Genomic DNA, 13479 nt, shown 5'->3' with positions numbered 1-13479 from the left:
TACTGCTGATCACTAATCATCACCTCTCCTCTTAACCTAGCTTCCACTACTCTGTTACATATCTTCATGCAGTAGCCGATCACCTTTATACCTCTGTAGTTACTAAAGCTCTGCACATCGCCCTTATTCTTGAAAATCAGTACCGGTATGCTTCTTCTCCACCCCTCAGGCATCCTCTCACTTTCCAAGATTGTGTTAAACAATCTAGTTAAAAACACCACTGTCATCTTTTCTAAACACCTCCATGCCTCCACAGGTATGTCATCTGGACCAACTGCCCTTTCACTCTTCATCCTCTTCATAGCTGCCCTCACTTCCTCCTTGCCGATCCACCACACTTCCTGATTCACTATCTCCATATTATCCAACCTTTTCTCACTCTCATTTTCTTCACTCATCAGCCCCTCAAAGTACTCCCTCCACCTTCTTAACACACTCTCCTCGCTTGTCAGCACATTTCCATTTCTACACTTGATTGCCCAAACCTGATGCACATTATTCCCAGCTCGGACCCACTGTCTAGCCAATCGGTACAAGTCCTTTTCTCCTTCCTTAGTGTCTAACCTCTCATACAACTCACTATAAGATTTTTCCTTTGCCTTCACCATTACTCTCTTCACTTTACCCATCATCTCCTTGTTCTCCTGTCTACTTTCTTCATCTCTCTGACTATCCCACTTCTTCTTTGCCAACCTCTTCCTCTGTATACTTTGCTATACTTCCTCCTTCAATTAACAAGTCTCCTTTTCTTCCTTCCTCTGTCCTGATGACACATCAAGTACCTTCCTAACTGTCTCCCTCACCATTTCTGCAGTGGTTGCAGAGCCATCCGGCAACTCTTCACTACCACCCAGTGCCTGTCTTAACTCCGCCCTGAACTCCACACCACAATCTTCCTTCTTCAACTTCCATCATTTGATCCTTGGCTCCAGGCGCGGATCTACGGGGTGGCAAGGGGTGGCAGCTGCCACCTCTGGGACACAGTCTTGCCACCCCTGTTGCCACCCCATTTATAAATCAGATAATATGTTTTTAAAGTATATTTTATGTACATGCATGGTGAAGGTCAATGACACCCGCACCAAACTCATCTCAAGCAGTAGAGAACAAAATACATTCGATGAAATCCGAGTTTTGAATAATAATACGTTTAGAATAATGTCCATTGCCCCCCTCCTTGAACCTCATGCCACCCCTTTGCCACCCCAGGAAAAAATCTCTAGATCCGCCACTGCTTGGCTCTGCCTTCACTCTCTTCCTCTTCTTGGTCTCCAAAGTCATACTACAGACCACCATCCGATGCTGCCTAGCTACGTTCTGCCCTGTCACCACCTTGCAGTCTCCAGTTCCTTTCAGGTCGCGCCTGCTATATTTAAGATAGAGTCCACCTGTGTGTACCTTCCTACACTCTTATACATCAGCCTGTGTTCCTCACTCTTCTTGAAATATGTATTCACCACAGCCATTTCCATCATTTTTGCAAAATTCACCAACATCTGTGCTTCCACATTCCTCTCCTTAACACCACACTTGCCCAACACCTCCTCAGCACCTCTGCTCCCTTCACCAACATGCCCACTGAAGTCCATTCCAATCACCATCTCTCCCCCTTGGGTTAACTCCACCACTTTATCCCACTCACTCCAGAATTCTTCTTTCTCTTTCATCTAACACCCAACTTGCGGGGCATGTGTGCTGGTAACATTCATCATCACCCCTTCGATTTCCAGCCCATATTCATCACTCTGTCTGACACTCTCTTCACAATCCTCCATCAGAATTACTCCTTCTGCATTTCTCCTCCCATCCGCACCATAGTAGATGAGTTTGAATCCACCTCCGATGCTCCTGGCCTAACTCCCATTCCACCTGGTCTCTTGCACACACAGTATACCTACATTCCTTCTCTCCATTGTATCAGCCAGCTCTCTAGCTTTGCCAGTTATGGTGCCAACATTCAAAGTTACGACTCTCATCTCCACACTCCTACCCTTCCTCCTCCCCCACTGCCTCCGGAGATGCCTTCTCCTTCTCCCAACAGTAGCATAGTTTCTACCAGAACCTGGCTGGCCAACAGTACCGGTGGTGGTCATTGGTAACCTAGGCCTTGACTGACCCTGTATGGAAATCTGATTTATGTCCACATATTTGATTTGGCAAAGGTTTAATGCCAGATGCCCTTCCTGACACAACCCTCCCCATTTATCCGCACTTCGGACGGGCACTAAGAATCTACCGGCTTGTGCATCCTCAGTGGCTGGGTTTTTCTCCCATTCTTACTAGTTTTTTTTATATTACTGCTTAAGTTAAGTAATTATTATTATTATAAGTTTGTTTTTTACTGCTGAGCTGACGTGAGTCTGGTCCAGCACATTTCATTGTATTATTGACCCTGTGTTAACCTACATATGACTAATAAAACTGAAACTTGAATTATCTACTTGTGTCTCGTACAAACAGAAACATGAAACAGTTCACCAATGATGTATTACTTACCTTGGAGGTGTTATTCCAAGATGGCTACCTACAGAGAACGAACAAAAGGAGACCAAACCAATTAACATGGCAAAAGAGATCATTGTAAAATCTGCACTGCTACTACAAATACAATTTATTGAAGCAGTAGAATAGAGGGGAATGAGTAAGGGCTGGAAGCAATGGGAATAGATGTAGATGGCTCTGTCAATCCTGTGTGTTAGTATCTGACCCACATCGAGGAGGTTGCACCACCATCGAAATAAGTCTTTTGAGTGTATGTGTTTCAATCAGGGTTATTCTGCGGGAAAAGAGTAGTAGCCTGGTCAGTCGTTGTGGGTGCACAATTAAATTTTGAAATGAAGGGTATGTTGTCATAGACCTGAACAACTGCATTGATATCAGGTAGGTTCAATCAATTTTATGATTGTTTGCTCTAACTTCACTATTTTTGTAAATGCATTGGGGTTAACATTTGGGAATGGAATTGCTATGAATATATAAACCCGGGGTATCATGAATTTATACAACTACTTCCTTAAGGTAAATATGAATTAAACTTATGCTGCTTTAAGAAACTCCAAAGCCATATTATTTTCAAAATCATTTACTGATCAAGACTAGGATATTATCTATTATTGATGTTATAAATATCAACTTGGTACTTTAAAGCCCATTAAATTTTTTTGGCAAACCATCACTCATTACTACCCAATATTAAATTCTTTGGAGAATTATATGCGCTCACACTACAAACGAATTTTGTTTGTTTAACTTTTTAATCAGTCTAACAAGTATTATTATAATCAAACTCCCTAGTTTATCCACTTTTACATGATTGTTGCACTTGTGCAATTATCCAAGAAATAATCTTTTAGTAAATATTTTAACAATTGGTACCACTTTACAATAAGACTACCCTTCAAGGATTTATGAATGGTTTATATTTTGTTTGTTAACTAGGTTGTGAACATTTTATAAATCATTAATCAGTTGTTATAACACATTAGATAAAAAGGGCAACACTTAGAGACTTGGGTTGGCATCAAGGGCTCGGCCCTTAGCTTATTACCCTCTTACCTCACCAACAGAACTTTTACTGGCTCAGTTGAGTTGTGGTGTCCCTCAAGGGTCAGTTATTGGCCCCCTTCTCTTTTCTATATACATGCTGCCCCTTGGCCAAGTCATTCAAAATCATGATGTGCTCTACCATTTTTATGCTGATGACACACAGTTATACATGCCACTAAAATCCACAGATCCTAGAACCCTAGCAAATCTCACAAATTGCCTCTCTGACATTAAACCCTGGATGTCTGAAAATTTTCTCAAATTTAATGATGATAAGTCTGAGGTCATTCTATTTAGTCCCGAAAACTCCATCAGCCCTTTTGTTACAAATATTGCTGGTCTGTCAGGTAGTCTTAAGAAGGCTGCTAGGAATCTTGGGGCAATATTCGATGCTAACCTCAGTTTTGATAATCAAATCAAAAATATTGTTCAGTCCAGCTTTCTCCAGCTCAAACTGATCTCCAAAATTAGGTAATTTTTATCAGTTACTAATCTGCAAAAGTTATAGAGGCTTTTATCTATTCTCAGCTTGACTATTGTAATGCAATTTATTCTGGTATCAGCAAGGGCTCCCCTCCACCGTCTGCAGTCGGTACAAAACGCCACTGCTCGACTCATTACCGGGACAAAGAGGCATGACTTCTGTGCTTGCCTCCCTACACTGACTCCCTGTTATTTTTCGAATTGATTTTAAAATGTTATTGCTCACTTTAAAGACTTTAAATAGTCTTGCCCGTCCATACATTTGTGATCTATTGACCTTGGTGTATGCCCCCTCGACCATTAACATCTGCAGATAGGTTATTCCCAGGTCTGGTTACAAAAGGCGATCAGGCTTTTGCTGTTTCAGCCCCCACACTATGGAACGCTCTTAATGTTGAACTAAGACAAACCAAGTCTCTGGCTTCTTTTAAATCTCATCTTCAAACTTTTCTTTTTATTAAAGCTTTTACAAATTTTTGATATTTGTTTTTATTTATATTGAATGTCTGTGTGTGTGTGTGTGTGTGTGTGTGTGTGTGTGTGTGTGTCTTGGCCCTGTCATGGCCTGGCGGCCTGTCCAGGGTGTCGTCCCCCCCCCCCCCCGCCCCCACCGCCCTATGACTGCTAGAATAGGCTAAAGCATCCCCACAACCCTGAGAACAGGATAAGCGGTTCAGGTAATGGATGGCTGGATGGATGTTTTTATTTTTACTCTTACTTATTTGGTCTTACTCTTATCTTTGCATTGTCTGGTTTTATTTTTTTGTGAAGCACTTTGTAACATTGTTTTAGAAAAGTGTTATATAAATAAAGCTATTATTATTATTATCATTATTATTATTATAAATTCCTTATAAGAGTAGCCTTATTGTAAAGTGGTACTTAACAACTCAACCTTTTTTCCTCCAAGATTACCATTGGGCCTTGTAAATGACTCATAACTAACGCTGTCTTAAGAGTGTATGGAAGGGCTGTTGTGTTAACCAACATCTGATGGCCACTTGACAAGAAGGACTTTGTCAGACGAACGATGTTTGCTTTGCTATGACATATCTTATAAGGTATAGCTGTAAAACAAACCTTAAGACATCGTTATTTGCTAATCATATTCCATGACTTATTCATTGCTATTCGAAAGCAGAAGACAATTTTCATAACCAGTATTCACAAGCATCTATTCTGAAAAATTAATTGTCATTTCCTTTAATTAAACCTGAATAACAGGCATCAAGCCTTTTTCAGATGACACCAACACAAATTCACAAACAACGTTCTAATAATTTTTTAAAAGTTTTTGGGACAAGTATACATTTTAATGCTCACAATTTTATATCAAACTTCAATTGGATGACATTTCCATGTTTGCCATGATTACAAAAACATTTAAATAGGGGTTAGGGTAAAAGTATGTGGCTGTATTAACAAGCACATGCACACACCAAATACACACATTTGCCAGGCAGAGATCTATTTTAGAGCATCATCTTTCTACAGTAACAGGGATAAGTGTTGGTGCTTAGGTTAAGCAGGAGGATTGTTTTGCGGGATGGTAGTTACATACATAGTTATGCGGGATAACAGCAAGAGCGTATAGTACAGCATGTCAGGTCATGCTATACATATGTGTATGTGTGTATTTATACACAACAGTCACCTCCATTGTTCAATGCATGTTTTTCATTATCTTGAAATGTGTGGTTAATGACAACGGAGGAGGTAGTGCTTGTGGGGTTATGGTCACTGTCCATTGTAGCTACCATCTGAAGAGACACAAAGAGGATAGAGAGAAAGAAAAGGTTAACAGTGCAAACAAATTTCAACTAATCATTTTTGAAACATGATCTTGAAAGTCTAACCCTAAGTACTCGGGAGCCATAGACTTGCTACTGAACCTAGGACAGTGCCCCGATCATTTCAAAGCTTTGGACCACTGGTGATTGGCCCTTTGCTGTCCAGGCCCCTAAAGCTTGGAAATAGTCTTCCCAGGGAGCTTTTTTCTTTATTTCTTTAAGTACTTAAACATTCTTAAAACATATAATTTTGGCTATTTTCAACTGACATTAGCGCTGAGCAATATGGCCTAAATTTTGATATCACAATATTTTATTGCCAGATATCAGTAATCAATATGACTCGATATTTGCATTAAAATTAATATGTAAATAATAAAACTGACTCAGATCAATTTGACCCAAACATTTGAAATTACCATCACAATGATATAACTCTTGTCTGCATATAGTATTATTGCATTTCAAACAGCCTTAAATATGAAAAATAAATAGTTATAAATATATAAATAAAGCCCCGTGATGGCGTCTCCCTGCCCGCCGCCCAGTGACTGCTGGAATAGGCTCCAGCATCCCCGCGACCTTGAGAGCAGGATAAGAGGTTAAGACAATGGATGGACGGATGGAATAAAGTCATGATGAAAACCCAGCAACTGAGGATGTACAAGCCAGTGCATTCTTAGTGCTGGTCTCAAGCCTGGATAAATGGGGAGGGTTGCGTCACGGAGGGCATCTGACATAAAGGCTTTGCTAAATCAAATATGAGGATCATAAATAAGATTTCCATACCGGATTGGTGGAGGCACGGGTTACCAACAACCACCACTGGTACTGTTGGCCAGAAGGGTGCCGGTGGAAACTATGCTACTGTTGGGCAAAGGAGAAGGAAAGCGGGAGGCATGTCCAGAGGCAGCGAGAGAGGAGGAAGAGTAGGAGTGTGGAGGTGAGAGTCAGAACTTTGAATGTTAAATGACTGGTAAAGGGAGAGAGCTGGCTGATATGATGGAAAGAAGAAAGATAGGTATAGTATGCAAGAGACCAGGTGGAAGGGGAGTAAGGCCGGGAGCATCGGAGGAGGGTTCAAACTCTTCTACCATGGTGTGAATGGGAGGAGGAATGGGGTAAGGGTAATTGTGAAGAAAGAGTATGTCAAGAGTGTGCTGGAGGTGAAGAGAGTGTCACACAGAGTGATGAGTATGAAGCTGGAAATCGAAGGTATATTGATGAATGTTATCAGCGCATATGTCCCGCAAGTTGGGTGTGAGATGGGAGAGAAAGAAGAATTCTGGAGTCAGTTGGATGAAGTGGTGGAGAATGTACCCAAGGAGGAGAGAGTGGTGATTGGAGTGGACTTCAATGGGCATGTTGGTGAGGGGAACAGAGGTGATGAGGAGGTGATGGGCAGGTATGGTGTCAAGGAGAGAAATGTGGAAGGACAGATGCTGGTGGATTTTGCGAAAGCATGGAATTGGCTGTGGTGAATACATATTTCAAGAAGAGGGAGGAGAGGGAGGAACACAGGGTGACATGCAAGAGTGGAGGAAAGTGCACACAGGTGGACTATATCTTATGTAGAAGGCACCATCTGAAAGGAACTGGAGACTGCAAGGTGGTGACAGGGGAGAAGGTAGCTAGACAGCACCGGATGGTAGTCTGTAGGATGACTTTGGAGACCAAGAAGAGGAAGCGGGGGAAGGAAGAGCCAAAGATCAAATGATAAAAGTTGAAGAAGGAAGACTGTTGTGTGGGGTTCAGGGAGGAGTTAAGACAGGCACTGGGTGGTAGTGAAGAGTTGTCAGATGGCTGGGCAAGCACCTCAGAAATAGTGATGGAGAAAGCTAGGAAGGTACTTGGTGTGTCATCTGGGAAGAGGAAGGAAGATAAGGAGACTTGGTGGTGGAATGAGGAAGTACAGCAAAATATATGGAAGAAGAGGTTGGCAAAGAAGTGGATGAAGAAAGTAGACAGAATTACAAGGAGATGCAGCGTAAAGCAAAGACAGAGGTGGCAAAGGAAAAGGTGTATGGTGAGCTGTATGAGAGGTTAGACACTAAGGAAGGAGAAAAGGACTTGTACCGATTGGCTAGACAGAGGGACCAAGTTGGGAAGGATGTGCAGCAGGTTAGGGTGATGAAGGATAAAGATGGAAATGTGCTGACAAGGTGGAGGGAGTACTTTGAGGGGCTGATGAATGAAGAAAATGAGAGGGAGAAGGTTGGATGATGTGGGGATAGTAAATTAGGAAGTGCGGTGGATTAGCAAGGAGGAAGTGAGGGCAGCTATGAAGAGGATGAAGAGTGGAAAGGCAGTTGGTCCTGATGATATATACCTGTGGAGGCATGGAGATGTTTGGAAGAGATGGTAGTGGAGTTTTTAGCTAGATTGTTTAACACAATCTTGGAAAGTGAGAGGATGCCTGAGGAGTGGAGGAGAAGCATACTGGTACCTATTTTCAAGAATAAGGGCGATGTGCTGTAGCATCTACAGAGGTATAAAGTTGATCAGCCACAGCATAAAGATATGGAAAAGAGTAACAGAAGCTAGGTTAAGAGGAGCGGTGACGATTAGTGATCAGCAGTATGGTTTCATACCACGAAAGAGGACTACAGATGCGATGATTGCTTTGAGAATGTTGATTGAGAAATATAGTGAAGGCCAGAAGGAGTTACATTGTGTCTTTGTGGATTTAGAGACAGCATATCACAGGGTGCTGAGAGAGGAGGTGTGGTATTGTATGAGGAAGTCGGGAGTTGCAGAGAAGTATGTAGGAGTGGTGCAGGATATGTATGAGGGAAGTGTGACAATGGTGAGGTGTGCGGTTGGAATGACAGATGGGTTCAAGGTGGAGGTGGGACTACATCAAAGATCGGCTCTGAGCCCTTTCTTGTTTGCAATGGTGATGGACAGGTTGACTGATGAGATCAGGCAGGAGTCTCCATGTACTATGATGTTTGCGGATGACATTTTGATCTGTAGCGACAGTAGGGTGCAGGTTGAGGAGAGCATCGAGAGGTGGAGGTATGCACTGGAGAGTAGAGGAGTGAAAGTCAGTAGGAGCAAGACGGAATACCTATGCATGAATGAGAGGGAGGACAGTGGAATGATGAGGATGCAAGGAGTAGAGGTGATGAAGGTGTGAGTTTAAAAACTTGGGGTCAACTGTCCAAAGTAAGGGGGAGTGCAGAAGAGAGGTGAAGAAGAGAGTGCAGGCAGGGTGGAGTGGGTAAAGAAGCGTGTCTGGAGTGATCTGCGACAGAAGGGTACCAGCAAGAGTTAAAGGGACGATTTACAAGATGGTGGTGTGAGACCAGCTATGTTATATGGTTTGGAGACAGTGGCACTGACGAAAAGACAGGAGGCGGAGCTGGAGGTGGCAGAGTTGAAGATGCTAAGATTTTCATTGGAAGTGATGAAGACGGACAGGATTAGGAGCGAGTATATTAGAGGGACAGCTCAGGTTGGACGGTTTGGAGACAAAGCAAGAGAGGCAAGATTGAGATGGCTTGGACATGCGTGGAGGAGAGATGCTGGATATATTTGGAGAAGGATGCTGAATATGGAGCTGTCAGGGAAGAGGAAAAGAGGAAGGCCAAAGAGGAGGTTTATGGATGTGGTGAGGGAGGACATGCAGGTGACTGGTGTGACAGAGGAAGATGCAAAGGACAGGAAGAAATGGAAACGGATGATTCACTGTGGCAACCCCTAACGACAGCAGCCGAAAGTAATAGTAGATAGTCTATCAATTAATATTTTATATTCTGTTAATTGAAAATTTGCACAAAGGTTCTGAATAAAAGCAGAAAAATAATCAAATATGAGCAAGTACCTTTTATTTGTCGAGTATATAATTCAACATGTAATAAGAAATAGGTCTTTCCATGTGGTCATTTTATATAAACTATTTATTGTGATATCGTGATATATATCGTTATCGTGATATGAATGACCTACATTGTGATATGAGATTTTGGTCATATCGCACAGCTCTAACACAGAGTATGTCGACAATTTGATCTGTTTATCAACAAACAAGGTTGTGGGATTATTGCCATTGCATTGCTAAAACATCTGGTTGAGCAGGGCCACAAAGCCAGTCTGAGTAAATTGCAAGTTATCTAGGAAAAAGTTTCTAGGGCACGAGATCTCTAAAAAAAAAAAAAATACAAAAATAAAGATGAAACATTGAGCTCAAAACGATTGGAGGCCACCCTCAAAATTCCAAAACCTCACACAAAGAGACAATTAATGCCATTTTTAGGGATGACAGGCCACTGTTGACAGTGGATCTGTGACTATGCATCCCTGGAGGCTTCACTATTATCTATTACACATGGCCATGAACTAAAACCAACTGACAATGTGACATAGACAGAGGCTGCTGACGCAACTCTAACTCAACTAAAACAGACTTTGACTACCACGGCTAGTTTAGGACTGCCTGACCCAGACAGGTCATTCACACAGACTGTGGATGGAGAAGAAGGTTTTTTGACATCTGTGTTGATAAGACAGAGAGAGACTGAGAGAAAAAATGTTAAGTGCACATATGCTAATAACGCATGGCAGTCTGAGGATGGACATCTTTACCTGCCTAAGTGTTTGTTTCCTTTTTATGTAAAATTGGCACATGGGAAGGACCTTGTGTCAAAAGAGGGATCGTGGACGAAGTAAACAAACATTGGTTTATGAGAGGTTTCACAAATCATTCCCAAAATGTTTGTTCAAAATATGTTTAATTCGTTTGAAAAATAATGCCACAAGAGGGCAAATCACACAAGCCTCAAGCCACCCTCCCCCTGACCACCTATTTGATCACCTAAAGATGGATTTCAATGAACTAACACCATGTGAGGGAAAGAAATATTTTCTTGTGATTGTTGATATGTTTTCTAAGAGGGTTGAAGTTTTCCTACAGGAAAAGCAGATGCCTCCACAGTAGCAAAGGTGCTAGTATGAGAGATTATTCCCAGATGGGGATTACCACAGAAGATTAGCAGGAATAATGGAACACATTTTGTAAATACTGCTATTAAACCATTTTCAACATTTTTGGGTATTAATCTGAGGCAACATTGTGCCTATCAGCCAGAGTGGTGGAGCAATTGAGAGAGAAAATGGACAATTAAAAATAAACTGCTCAAATGTTGTGATGAGACGGGACTTACATGGGTAAAGGCACTACCGTTAGTCCTGATGGCCATACGTGCAAGAGGGAGGGCTGCAACAGGTCCGTTGCCTTTTGAAATCCTCACAGGCAGAGCCATGAACACTGGAATAGCCCTTTCCCCGCAAAAATGGGTCCTCAGCTCTGACCTCATGGAGGATGAAATGCTTAATTATTGTGCGCAACTTAAAAAAATGCTGAGTTCCATTCACACGTAGGTGAGATCAGCACTTCCACAGCCGACAGAGGGTCAGCTGCACGACCTAAAGCCAGGAGACTGGGTGCTGATAAAGGACCTAAAGAAAAAACATTGGAGGAAGCCCTGTGGGCGGGGCCCCATCAAGTGCTTTTGACCACATCTACAGCGGTGAAGGTGGTGGGGAGATCAGCTGCACACACACCAACCACTGCAAGAAGGTGCCACCACTCGACACAGAGGTCCAGGGTGAGAGACCTGCTCCGCTCACAAATGAGGAAGAGAAGTAGACATGGCCAGATCTCACTGAGGTTTAAAAACCTACCAAGAGCCAAGAGTTGCTATGCTATAGGGAAAGGCATTCTTTATCTAATCGAGCCTGATAACAATAAGGTACCATTGAGGTACTTTGTAGCAATGAGGCCAGTACCTGAAAGCAGGCCCTGGCATCCTTTTAGGAGAATGGGGTTTAGTCTCAGGGGAGCGATGCAGTGACTTGCAATAATGAATATTGTGATTGTCGGTCCTGTTTTATGGGTTTTTCATTCTCTACAAGATACCAATGTTGTAATAATAACCATTACGTTCTCATCCACCACTTTTCGCCCCTACCACAGCCAAATTGCCAGACATGCAGATGACAAGAGATTAGTGTATTTTTTGTGCAGGAGAGATACGTGTGATAGAGATAGCTGTTTACTAACCATTAACCCTACAGTTCACACTGGTCAGCCAGACAAAGTTTATTGATCATGGATAAACGGCAATCACTATTGTCTTGCTACATGTGGAACAGAATATTGTAAAGTCCTAGTCACAGACCAACTTACAGCTTAAGGCTTGAAACAGTCCGCAGTCTGGTGCCAAAAAGATGGAAAACCCACATGCCGTATAGATGCAGATTGGCCACCAGGGTATCAATCACAGATATATATAAGTGATATTGCCAAACCCACAGCAGCCACCCAGACTTTTGAAACCTCTCTAATGCGTTTAAGATGCTGTGATACCTATAGGGGAAATTTAGCTATATGATGAAAAAATGGGCCACTTCTCGTAACTTTACTAATTGTTGGATTTGTCAGCAATTACCTGCGTCATCTCAATCACCTATGGTAGCTTCAGTACCATTATCTACAGCAGACTTTAAGGTATTCAATATTAACCTATCTGACACCTCCTCAGTCTGTTATGTCTCAGGGCTTATTCATTACGATCTACCCGATAGTGAGGTAGATATAATCTTATTTGCCTTGTCTGAATTCAATAAAGTTTACAGGCTGCATGAGTAGAACCATGCTGTACTGTGGAAGGCATCTAAATTTGAAACAACAATAAATGCAATGCTTCAATATCATGTAGAGTTTCTGGCCGTACCTGCTAATTGCAGTAACGATATAATAATAGTAATAATAACTTTGTTCATATAGCACTTTTCTAAAACAATGTTACGAGGTGCTTTAAAAAGAAATAAAACCAGACAAGGAAAAAATAAGAATAAGACCGTAAAAATAAAAAAGTATAAATAAATAAAAACAAATATCAAACATTTGTACCAGTTTTCATAAAAAGAAAGGTTCTAAGATGAGATTTAAAAGAAGCTAGAGACTTGGTTTGTCTTAGTCTAACAGGAAGAGTTCCATAGTGTGGGGGGCTCTAACACCGAAAATAGATAAAAGCATGTACAACTTTTTGCAGATCGGCAATTGATAAAAATGACCTAATTTTGGAGATTAACTTGAGCTGAACAAACCATGACTGAACAACATGTTTGATTTGATTATCAAAACCGAGGTTAGCATCGAATATTACCCCAAGGTTCCTTGCAGCCTGCTTTAAGACTACCTGGCAGACCACCAAGATTAGTAACAAATGGGGCTGATTGAATTTGGGGAACCGAACAGAATGACCTCAGACCTATCATCATTAAATTTGAGAACATTTTCAGACATCCAGGATTTAATAGAGAGGCAAGTTGTGAGATTTACTAGGGTGCTAGGATCTGTGGGTTTTAGTGGCATAGAATGTGAGCCTATTACTCAATCAGAATACACCTATCGTATTGTAGCCTAGGTGTATTCAGCCCCATGGCAATTGCAAATACAGCTGGCATTTTTAGATTTAATTATATATAATTGCTCTAGCCCTACTATATTCTCTACTAAGACTTTGACTCGCAACTGTTCATTTACTTGGCCTACTCTGCATGTGCACTGCCTGATGTTTCTTTGTGTGTACAGGACCCCAGTTATGAAATCACAGTGGACACTACTCGCTGTAATAGGACAGTTAAGATAACA

Source organism: Lampris incognitus, chromosome 12, assembly GCF_029633865.1.
Source record: "Lampris incognitus isolate fLamInc1 chromosome 12, fLamInc1.hap2, whole genome shotgun sequence".
Taxonomy (NCBI): Eukaryota; Metazoa; Chordata; class Actinopteri; order Lampriformes; family Lampridae; genus Lampris; species Lampris incognitus.
This window is presented reverse-complemented; position numbering follows the sequence as displayed.